The sequence below is a fragment of the Cavia porcellus genome, unplaced genomic scaffold (genome assembly GCF_034190915.1).
Source record: "Cavia porcellus strain 051 isolate PalLab524CR breed Dunkin Hartley unplaced genomic scaffold, mCavPor4.1 scaffold_24, whole genome shotgun sequence".
Lineage (NCBI taxonomy): Eukaryota > Metazoa > Chordata > Mammalia > Rodentia > Caviidae > Cavia > Cavia porcellus.
This window is the reverse complement of record NW_026947507.1, coordinates 3,949,817-3,962,673: the sequence shown is the minus strand read 5'-3', so window position 1 is coordinate 3,962,673 and position 12,857 is coordinate 3,949,817.

Genomic DNA, 12,857 nt, shown 5'->3' with positions numbered 1-12,857 from the left:
TTTTAATTCAAGAACCATTTAATGCTCATCATCTATTTTATTAACATTTTACCAAATGAAACAATTGTCTTAGTTTGAGAGCAAGCCCTGTACATAAAACACTGTCATTTGTGAATACAACAATTATCACCAAATCCTTATGAGATAGGTAAACGCAGAGCCCCAAAAAGACTGGATGAGTAGCATAAAATCAAAGATTTCTATTCCAGAACAGTTTCCTGTAGTCTAGAAGTAAGCATCATGAAAGGATGTACAAGGAATATCATCTTTCATTGAAAGTGGAAATGATTTGTTCGGCCTTAATAGGAAATAGAAATCTGGTCACAGTGGTGCTTGCCCAGAATGCCAACATTCTGGAAGTTTGAGGCAGGAGGCCAACAAGTACCCGGCCACCAGCATGAACAGCTGAGTGACTTAATGAGGATCTATTTAAAAATAAAGAGGGTTGGGGATCTATCTCAGTGTGAAGCTCTTGTATTTCATCCTCAGTAAAAAAAAAAAAAAAAAAAAAAAAAAGAAAAGAAAAAAAAAGAAATAAGAAATTCCACTGTGCTTGCTGAATTATTTATCTACCATGTCATAGTGGGATTGAAATACAGGAAGGAAGGAATAAAAATAGACCCATGCATCCAGAAAAGTTCAGTTGGATCAATAGCCATTGTGGGACTCTTGAATAGTATATGCTACAGAATATAGACAATAACTAACATATAGCAAATATTGAAGAAAATGAATTATATTTTGGTTTCACTTCATTTGTAACTACTTTTAGAAAAGGAAGATACTTAACTCACAAGTTTTCTGACATTCTGGATATCAGAAAATTTCTGACCATCAAACTTGAATGTAGATTGGCTCATTAAAGATAAAATTTAAATTATTTTCTCCAAGCACTTTGTACCGTTCTTAGTTGTTTCCTTATCCTATTAGTCTAAGAACTCAGCAGAACAGAATCAGTAGGAAATATGGTTATTTCTTAGCATAAGAAAGGGAGATTTATTATGAGGACTTGACCCACATACTTACAGAAACTGAGTAAACCTCAGACCTACAGTGAGCAGTTGAAGACTCATGAGAACCAGTGGAATTCTAACCCTAGTCCAATTCCACAGGTACAAGAAGCTTGGTGTCAGCCTGAAGACAGTGAAGCAGAGAGAGGATGTGCTCTGTTGCTTATTCCATTTGTGCCTTCAGTGGATTGGAGGCTTTCCCCGCACTGAGAATGGCAAGTTCCTTTGCGAAGGCTAGTGAGGCATGTATTAATATTTAACAAAATATTTCTGTACACCATGGTCCACTCAGGTTGGCACAGGAAATTAATCATTACAAATACAACCCTTGGCTACCTGGCAACCACTGCACTGCCTTAAATAACACTTAGTCTGCAAATAACATAACAAGGTCATTACTATCCTGTATACAATCAAAAATGGTGAAACTTTCTCCGCAGAAGAGGAGATAAAGTTCTTCTGTGCTCTTCATTTTTCTTTAGGTCCCATAACTTAAGAAATGTGATGCAAAGCATGTATATGTTATGGTATGAAGTAAATGTGTCTTGTGGTGCATGATAAGGCAGGAAGAGGGTGAAAGCTTGGGATTTAGCTTAGTGGTGTAAGCGCCTGCCTGGAAAGTGCAAGGCTATGATTTTGATCCCCAGTACCACAGAAAAAAGGATGAGAAAGATCCTAATTTGAGCACATATACATGAAAAGAATCATAACAAGTAAGAAATAAGTACTCATGACAGTTATAGTCTTTATTATTGTAACTGCTCTTTATCGTTGCTGGCATTTTTGATTTCTGTTCTCATTCCTTACATGCTTTGCCTTAAGGAAGCACTAAGGATTGCTGTGATTTCCTACCTGCTGGGACAAACCACATCTCCCTCTCTGAATGACCTGAGCTCTTATTGTCTGGTTTGAACTGTTGTAGTTTTTCATTGATCTTAATCATAGGACGTGATAATAATAGGACACACCCTAAAGGGCTTCCTGTATTATAGATATACTCTTTTCCTTACTGTGGACAAGCAGTCCAATTTCTCCTTTGTGGGCAGCATTAATCATGGTAGCTACACTCTAACTTTTCTTTGTCAGTTTATTCATAGGCATATGGAGCCTAAAGTGACCAGATGGCAGTATTATCTTTCAGTGTAATGGAATCATTGATGTGTCTCCTTTGGAAGCATTTCTTTCTTTGAAACAAAGACATTTAGGTCACACCCAAGGCAAGAAGACAAAAAAATTTACTAGCAAGTTCCCTAGGATAATAATATATCTTCCTATACTTATTTAATACCCTAATCCTGAATTTCTGAGCCCTACTTAGGTAAAAATAGCATTCTTCATTGGATGTTGATTCAGAGCATGTGTCACTAAAGGTAGAGCCTTCACCCAACACTGCCAGTACTGTCAGCTACCCAGAAATGTGACTAAAACTTCAAAAGTGAATTCCACTGTTCTGTTAAGCCAACTATATTAAAATGATGAAGAACACAGAAAGGCTATTAAATTCTGTGAGCATGGGTTCATTGCCATATTTTGTCTGCTGTAAACTTTTTCTCCTGATTAGAAGCAATGCTGTATTTCCATCATGATAGTAGACAACATAATTATACATTCAGAAGTTCTGTGTTCAGAGAGGGGAAATTACTATCTAGAGAGAGTGACTAGTCCAGTCACAAAAAAATCACTGTCAATCTCTCTTCCATCATGAAGCCATGCCTTATCAAGGACTCACCTTTGCTATTGCTAGCGGGACACTCAGCAGTGGCCAAAACCAGACAAGTCTTGGTGAGCTGCAGTCCATGTTACTGAGCCCCTCCATAATCTCTATTCTTGTTACCATGATCACTTTTTTCATGAAATGAATAGGTGATTCTTTGGGTTCCTATGTAAATATGTTGATATTGAAAAATCAAGTATCTTGCTCATTTTATTGTTAAAATCTTCCTTTGTTGAGGGCAATCTTTGTTAAGCATTCATAAGGGACATAAGTAATTCACAGAATTTGCAGCCAGTTACAGAATTCTGTCTCCAGATGTCTTTATCATCAGTTTTTCAATAGTAGTCCTTCCCAGTCACTCATCATTTGCTATGGTTTGAGTGTACTGTCTCCAAAATGTATGTGTTTCCAATGTAACAGTATCAAGATGAGAACCTCTAGGAGATGATTAATCAATGAAGACTCCTCCTACAAAAGTGCTTTATGGGAGCAAGTTCTTCTTTTTTACCTTTTGGCCACCTGTTGTCTGAGGACATTGTTTTCCTGTCCTCTGAAGAATGCTACCTAAGCTGTCTTCTTGGAAACAGAGTAGCCCTAACTACGCAACCAAAACTGCCAGATCCCTGAGCTTGGACTTCTAAAATTTCAAAACTATGAAAACACAAATATTTGTTTGATATAAATTATTCTGTCTCATGTTTTCTGTTCTACGACACCATCCAATGAAGCTATTAATCAAAACCCATGAATCAATATATAGGCATACATATAATCACTTCTCCTTTCAAGCAGCATGAACGACCAAATGTACTGCTTAAAAGTCAGCCCTCAGGAAGCATTTCCTTTCATCACTGTCCTCTAGAGATGTTCTACAAAGAACAGTTCGTTTACTATGCACAACTTTATATGAGCTAGCCCTGAGGTTTTTCTTCTTTGTCAACTGATGGTAAGCAACATTTCATGGGCCTATGTTAATATAACAGAAGAGAGGACCATTGGTGTGTGACCCACTTCTTCATACAATGTACATGGGCCTGCATGGGCTCTGCCACATACTAATCATTTCCACAGATGATAGAGCATTGTGCTGCTGTGCATACACCACATGATGGCTGAAAACACCCAGTTCATAAAGGTGCCTCAGATCACATGATTTCTTTGATTAAGAATTTAGTCTTTACTAAATCTCAGGATAACAAAAAGTTGTTCTTCTAAAGGAGATGAGTAACCTAAAGACAGCAGAACTTTGCTCCAAAATCCTAAGGACTTGCCAACATGTTCAGACACAGAAATTCCATCTATATTGACATTTTGAGTAACAATGATTCAACATTCTTCTATCACCCAACACACAGAACACTTTGCAAGGCAGCCTGGACTTGTAGCAGAGTGTTTTTGTATTCTGAGCTCCACTCAAACTAACAGATTTTTGTGTCATTTAGTAAACTGTCCCGAGGACCATATTCAAGTGAGGAATATGTTGATTCCAACATACAAAACTGTCCACCGTCTGTCATGCCTTTTTTATTTCATAGACTGGGTAATATGCAACAGCTTTTCCTTAACTTTGGATGGGATATCTCAGCATGCTCCCCCACAACCCTGGAGACTTGGGAATTTTAATGATTCAGAAGGCTCAAAAAAATTTTTTTCTGGATTCATTTCCCACTTTAAAACATGCAAATGTGTTTTTAACAAGTCCAGATTAATCGCTACACCCAATCAGCATGTTATAAAAGTAATGAGCCAGTGTGACATCTTGTGGAATGGAAAAGCAATGAAGATCCATGTAAATTAAATTGTGTCATAGAATTAAAGAGTTGTAATATCCCCAAGGCAGGACACTGAAGGCATATTGCTGGCAAATTGCTTTGGGTTGTATTTTCTATTAGATATTGAGGGGGAAAATACTCACCGAATCAACAGTTGCATACTTGATGCAGGAGAATTTGTTATTTTATTTTCAAGCAATGAAATCATATGTGGTACATCCACTGTGATTAGAGACACTGTGGTTAAGTTTACCATAAGACACAGTTTTCATCCAACTTCCATTTATCTTCTTCATAGGTCAAATGGGAAAGTTGAATAGAATTACAATGGAAATCATCCATCTGTATTTTTTCCAGCCCTTGATAGTGGTACTAAATTTTGAAATTCCTCCAAGAGTGTGATATCACTTTTGCTTTAGTTTACTATTTTCACAAGTAAGTATACTCAGGTGATGTATACTCTGTCTTGCCTACCATCATGGACATGGTAACACAGGTCAGAGAACAAATGTGAACATTCTGCCAGTTAAGTATGTCTATTCTAATTGTCCATTCTGGAACTAGAGAAATGGCCACAGGGTTAATCCCTTCAGAGAGAGGTGAAGAGGCTGCTTCTACTGAGGGTGAGCAAATTACGTCCAATGGAGCAAAGGAAGCCATTTTGATTAAGGATAGATACTTGTGGTTAAGTAGACATCATAGTTGAGGGGCTCAATGTCCACAGCTTCATCAGTCTTCCAGCTCTCTCTATTCCCACTTACATGAGCCTATGCTTTCCAAATTCATGTCCTCATATAAGCAATAGGCACACCGTGACACTGGGTGCTTTTGTGCCATATAACTTAGCCAGTCACTGGGTAAATTCTGCATTGGATGTCGGAAGTGCTACTGCCCCAGGATGGCCTTCCTCAGGCTACACACAGAAGCTTTCAAGTACTTTATGTACAATGCATGCCAGGAATTCAAATTCTTGAATTCATCTTTTTGTTTCAACTGTTCTTTCAGAAGCAATACTGATTGTATTTATTTACTCACCATCAATGTTCACAAGTATCATATACAAAATTACTCAATTCCTTGTTTCTTATAAGTGGTTAGGAATACCTAATAGAGGCCTATCACCTATTTCTATTATATACCATGTCATAGAGAATCATTGCTCTTTTTATACTAGGAATATAGTAGTTAGCCTCTTTTAATCTAATCATATCATAAATCAATTATGGAAATTACAGAAATATTTTAAGAATTATCCTGAAAGTCATTTTTCTCTAAAAGTACCTCAGTAGCAAATCTGCTAGTCTGGCTTCTCTAAAATGGAATTAAAAAAATGGAATCAAAAGTATATCTATGATTTTTTAACTTGAACAACTACTTCTAAAATAACAATATATAACTTATCAACTAGTGATTTCTTACTGTTTTTTTGAAATTCTATATTGCTTCTACCTTCTTTCGGTTTTGCATTTTTTCTCTAAATAAAAAATAAAAAGTATGTCTATGTGTCTTCATATCCATAATATATATTCATACTATCCATATATTCTTATCTATCTATATTTCTCTCGTTATCTCTATCTATACTTATCTATCTCAGAGAGGGAAGGGGAGAGGGAGAGAAAGAGGGAAGGAGGTAGAGAGAGAGAGAGAGAGAGCGAGAGAGAGAGAGAGTGAGAGAGGTGGAGAAAAAGAGAGAGATTAATTTATTGTAAAAGCAGGCTTATCCACGAATGGAGACTAGGTAATAAATTCCACATTCAGCGAGCTGGAGACACAGAATAAGGCAGTGATATTGTTCCAGTTCAAATACAAAGGCCTGAGAGTGTGTAGACTGATGGTTTAAATACTAGATGGAGTCTGAGTTGGAAGCAGGAAAGATCAGTGTTTCAGCACAGAGATATGCAGACAGCGGGTGCTTTTTTCACTGCAGTGTTAGTGCCATTTAGGTCTGAAATTATCTATCCACTTTAAAGAAGAGAGCATAATGTTCTCAGTCAATGGATTCGAATACTGATCTTATTAAGAAACATCTGTAGGAGCACATCCTCAGCGCTTATGTTGCAGAACAAAAGCTTAGTATGAGCTTAACTTTCACTCTTAGTTGCCCTGTCAATTTTCTTCTTGTATGACCAGAGCACAGTAAGAGCGAGTGTGTTTTTAATGTCTCTAAGATAGCTTGTGGAAGATCGCATGATTCTTGATTCAAGTCCTGCTTCAATTCAGGAGCAATGTTCCTGTTTGATTCTTTCTTCTCCTTTCTGTGGGTCTCTTATTTTGTGACTGCTATTAGAGCTAGAAAGTAGAGTTAGAATTCTCTGACCTCTTAGCAAGCCTTTCAGTGCTGTGCTCCACAGTGTTACGCTACTTGCTTTACGCCAGAGGAAGTTCTTCCAGCTCAGTACTTAGCCCATTTCCACACTCACGTTAACCTGCTTTCCTAGTGCTCTCTGTTTCTTTTTGTCAACATTCAACTCTTCTTAAATCATTTACATCTTAAGCATTTACATTTTTCGCTTGTGGTATTTTGCCACTCTTCTGAAGATAATAATTTCAGTTACGTAATAATCTGCTGCTCTTCATTCTCAGGAGTTTTCAGTCCAGTGATTGAATGTTCACGCTCTGGTTTTATGTTACTGGTTTTATTCAAGCATTTAGTGATTTTTTTTTAGTTGCCTGCTTAATTTTCATGAGACAAAACCTCAAATTGTAAAATATTTACAGCTGAAGTGTTTCCTAAACACTCTCTGTTTGGTGACAATACAAAACATTGTGCTGACTGAACTGGAACAAGAAGCCAGAGATCAGGGATTGGGTTTTTTTGAAAGTAAAGATGGCTTGTGCGCACACAAATGGAAAAATGTCTCTTGTTAAGGGTGCATATTTCTTCTCCTTTTAAGTAGCTAAATGGAAATTTCATCTTGTTTTACTTCTTTTCTTGATTCTGTGAATCTCTACAGCAAGAAGTATTATTTTTTAAAAGCTGTTTTTGTAAATTTATCATAAGTTAAATATTCAGGTTAACAGTTATGATATTTAGATAATAGTGCAGTTTTCTGTAGTTCTAAGGTAATTATTTTAAAGACAGTCCTCTTCTATGCCATGTTTTCTTCAATGGTCTGTTTTTGTAACATTTTGAGGGGAAAATTCTCTTAATGAGAGGTGCTTGTCTTTCTTGTTATTGTTCTACAATCATGTTGCTTTACTTCATCAATTCAATTTTCTATGATTTACAGCTCCATCTTTACGGCCCAAATGATCAATATCCTCCTCATAGTAGCCGTGAATTGTTCTTTTTGTTTTTTCCTTTTTTGTATATATCCTTCCCAAAGACATTTATTCAAGTGAAATGATAAACAACAGAAGGATTTTAAATCTCTCCAATTGCTACAAGACTTTTTATGGTATAAATCAATCACATTTTGCCATTTGTTTTAATTTTATTTGTTTGGCTAAGAGTATATTGATGCTTTCAAGATCTTTTCAGAATGTTCCTCATATAAATTTAGCACTTTTGTAAAGTATATTTGGATATGATCTTTTAAATTTTTATTGTAAACATCTTCCACTGTATCTTCTAAGTAGATATTTTACACATATAAGGATATTAGCTTATGTGTATTGATTTGATATACCATTGACTTATTTTCATTTAGTAATATTCCAGCTTATCTTTTCAATTTTCTAAATATACAGCCTAATACCTATGAATATAAAAAATTTTGTATCATTTTTCCAATTTCTATTTTCCTAATTACTATGTAAAGACCTAATACATTTTATGGTTTAAATTTATACTGCTTAATTCATTAACATTTGAAGATAGTTCAGTTATATTTCTATTGCTTTTTATTTCATTTCATTATAATAAGGGATCATATTTCATATGATAAATTTTTCTATTTGCATGAATTTGTTATATGGCCAAGAATATATGATCCATCTGTGAATGCTCCATATGTATTCTAAATTTGATGGATGGAGTAATTTGTCATATTTAGGAACAGAATATATTGATTTGCATCACTTATTTTCTATATCAATTGAAATAATAGGCTTTTATTTTTCTCATAACTCATTAATGTGGTAAATTATACTGCTTACTCACTATACATGTTAAATTCACCCAGTTTTATTGGACTGAACCCTAATGACCTATCTAATGTTTTTCACATCTCATAAGAAAAATGTTTTCCTTGATATTAGTTGAAGATGAGCAAAGTATTTAAGCTCCAAATTAAATGAAAAAAAATTTAATTCTATAAAGTTTTTTATACTTGTTTTATGTCAGTAATTCTTAATTTAAATCTCATTTGCTTTATTATGAGATATGTACAAATATTTAGTTCATTTCAGATTCAGAAAAAATGGTTTTAGTTCAGTTCTGGTGTGTGTGTGTGTGTGTGTGTGTGTGTGTGTGTGTGTGTGTGTGTATGTTTGTGTGAAAATCCTTACTATCTTTTTTCTACCTTTTTTCTACTTTTCTGGTCTACATGAAGCCAGACCCAAACCTTTGCCCATGAGTCAACACAATTCACAGACTGTAGGGAGAACAAGGATTCACCAAAAAGTAAGCCCTCCCTGTGAACCAGTGCTACACACAGGCTGCCGCTGGTGGGGGGACAGCCAGGCCCCAGTCCCTCTGGTGCACTAGCTAGCAAACAAAAAGAGCCACACCCCACCTTCCCCTCCCCAGAAGCTACTGTCTGATCTGGAGAAACACAGGCTGTAATAACAGCCATTGAAGTGAAATGCAGTTTGATGCTTGTGGCATTTTGGTGTTTCACTGATCTTGCAGGCCCAGGCCCAGTGGTCTGATCATCTGTTCAGATCATAGCAGTACACAGTGTAGCATCTAGGGCCATCTCCTTCAGGGAGTGGTAGCTATTGTTGATTCCATATTGTCTTGTTTTGAAATTCTGTATCGTTTTCATTGTTTTTTGGGGGGGTTGGATTTTGTTCTTCCTGGTTTTGTTGTATCTGATGGCATGAGCAGCTATTTCAACAGTAGCAAGATGTAGTATGGTAGCCATTATGGATTTAATATTGTCTTGTTTTGAAGTTCTTTATTGCATTATTGCATTTATTGTTTTATTTTTATTGGTTCTATTGTGTTCTGTTTGATTTTGACTATATCTGAAAGTATCTTGAAGACAAGAGGCACTCTAGTAACTATTGTTGATTTCATAATGTTTTGAAGCTCTATACCATTTACACTGGTTTGTTTTGGTTGGTTTTATTCTATTTTATTTTCCTTGGTTTTATCCTCTTTAAAATAAAATTTAAAAAGGGAAAAAAACTATATGATATTCATTTGGAAGTAGATTTTTGGTATTGAACACATTATCATATTATTTAATTTCAATGTGATAAAGAGAGCATATTTTGCATAATTTTACTCTTATCTGTATAATTTTCTTACATAGAGAAGACTATCATCTATTTGAGGATGCACTTTTGTGTGCTATGTTTGCAAAAATCTTGAAAAAATTTTAGCTCAAAAAGTAGTAACTTGTATACAATTCCCTGGATTTGGAATAGTCAATGGTGATTAAAACATAATTGTTATCATCTGAGATGCTACTAAAAATACAGCACCATGCAATGTGCACTGCACATGAATCACATTAAAACAGTTACTTTCAGGCTACTAAGTCTACCTTGCCTCTTTTCATTAAGTTCACTGTGGTTGAAAACAGGCTCATTTAAAATCTAGTTAATTCTACTGAATGCCAATTTTTTTCCAATTAAAGTCTTAGACATGTAACCTGAGCAAAAATGACAAGTATGGCTGTCAAGTTATAGAGTAAATCATTGGAACACATTATAGATAGTATTTTGTAAGTTGCAAATTGCACATTGTAGTATAGGATAGAGTACTAGTTTCAGAGAAACCAACTTTTAAATGTTGAAGTTTGACACATTTCTAAGTTTCTTTTTCTGAATAATTCTGAAAGTAAAATCTCTAGCATGGAATCATTTTTGTTATGATAAAACTGGTATAAAAGAGATAAATTCAATTGTATAGGTACTCACTGAACCCTCATTTTCCATTCAAGTTCTAGACAAGGGTTATATATTTCTTATATAGGACATATATTTCCTGTGAACACTATTTTATTTAAATGTATAGTAGTTAAAAAGTAGACTAGAGCAGCTAGGTGGGTACAAGGCACCGGCATCCGCCTCCCCACTCTTGGTTGTGCTTGTAGGACTGTGGAGTTCTAGGCAAGCAGGCAGGCGCCACGTGTTCCAGAGGCCCAGCGACCTGGGGTGGGTGCCCTGCGCACTTCCCCCTGAGTCCACCTTGTTTGGGACTCTTGCTTGGCCCAGCCAGGGAACCTCGCAGCTTTTGGGTGCACTGGAGCAGCTAGGCCGGTCCAGGGCACCAGGCAACTGCCTCCCCACTCCTGGCTGTGATTGGAGGACTGTGGAGTTCTAAGCAAGCAGGCAGGTGCCACTGGTTCCAGAGGCCTGGTGGCCTGGCATATGTGCCCCAGGCACTTTCCCCCCAGTAGGGACCCTTCTTTGGCCCAGCCAGGGAATCTCGCAGCTTCCAGGTGCACTGGAGCAGCTTGGAGGTCCAGGTAGCAGGCATCAACCTCCCCTCTCCCGCCTTGCTTCATGGCCTGTGGAGTGCTAAGCAAGCAGGCGGTAGCCATCTGTTCCAGAGGCTGGGCTTGAGCCGGCCTGCTCCACCCCCAGTGACCCTCTATCAATCCAAGGAACTGGGTCCCAGAGTGCCAGGAGCTGAGAGCATGGAAAAGGATTTCCAACAGACCCTGAGGAAGCCTTAGAATAACACTTGAAAAACAGAAATATAGGAAAATGACAAAATGAAAGACCAAATTACAATCTCAAACCTCCAGCCCATCCAAAGAAATCTTAGGAGCGGTGAGTATAGAAGAAAATACATGCCATACACCTCAAATATCGGACATAATAGCAACTGAAATAAACAAGCAACTCTGAGAAGCTTTAAAGGAATTTAAGTTAAAAATAATTTCCAGGTAAACGAAGAAATGAGAAAAGAAATGAAAGAGATGCTGAATATATCTAAAGAAGACACAGTTAAAAATTTGGAGGAACTAAACAAAAAGATAAAATCCCTAGATGAGCAATATAAGAAACAAAGAGAATACATAAAGCAGACACACAGAGATATACAGAAAATCAAAAATTCCAGTGAAAGCTGTAAAAACCACCTCAATGAAAGTGAAGGTAGAATTTCAGACCTTGAAGACAAGATTGCAGCTAGTGAACAGGAAAGGAACGATCTTTTAAAAATAACAAGGATTCAGGTAATAACAATTCAACAACTACAAGATGATACCAAAAAAAAAAAAAAAACTAACATAAGATTGATAGGGATTAATGAAAACAAAGGGGACAACATAAAGGATGTCAAGAGGATATTTAGAAAAGCAATGGCTGAAAATTTCCCAAGCATGAGATCGGAAACCAATATCAGGATCAGTGAAGCATATAGAACTCCAAATAGCAATAACCAAAATAAAACTACACCCAGACATATAATAATCAGCATCCCAGAAATCCAACACAAGAATAGAACATTAAAAGCTCTCAGAGAGAAAAGACAGATCATTTATAAAGGAAAACCTATCAGAATTATAGCAGACTTCTCAGCACAAACAATAAAGTCAAGAAGAGCATGGAGTGAAGTATTCCAGATCCTAAAGGAAAATGATTTCCAACCTAAACTGATGTACCCTGCAAAACTGTCTTTCAAAATTGATGGAGAGGGGCTGGGGATTTAGCTCAGCGGCATAAGCACCTGCCTTACAAGCAGGTAGTAATGAGTTCGATCCCTGGTACCAATAAAAAAAAAATGATGGAGAAATAAGATACTTCCATGACAAAGAACAGCTGAAGAACTTCATGATCACTAAGCCAACCCTGCAAAGAATACTGAAAGACAGTTTAGATACACTTAGGGAAAAACTACTAAGCAAAGCAGACAATTAAACAGAACAGAAAGATAAAGATGCAACAGCAGAAAGATAAAATGTCAACAATAAACCAACAAAATAACAGTTATAACCATTAATGTAAATGGTCTCAATGCACCAATTAAAAGAAACAGACTGGCAGAATGGATCAAGAAGCAAAATCAAACCACATGCTGTCTACAAGAAACCCATCTAACCCAAAGGATACTCACAGACTAAAAGTCAAAGGATGGAAAACAATACTTCACACAACAGGAACCCAAAAAGAAGCAGGAGCAGTCATTCTGTTTGCAGACAATGTGAACTTTAAACCAATAATGATCAGAAGAAATAAAGAAGGTCACTACATACTTTTAGGGGAAAACTTCAAGAGGAAGATATAACTATCTTAAAT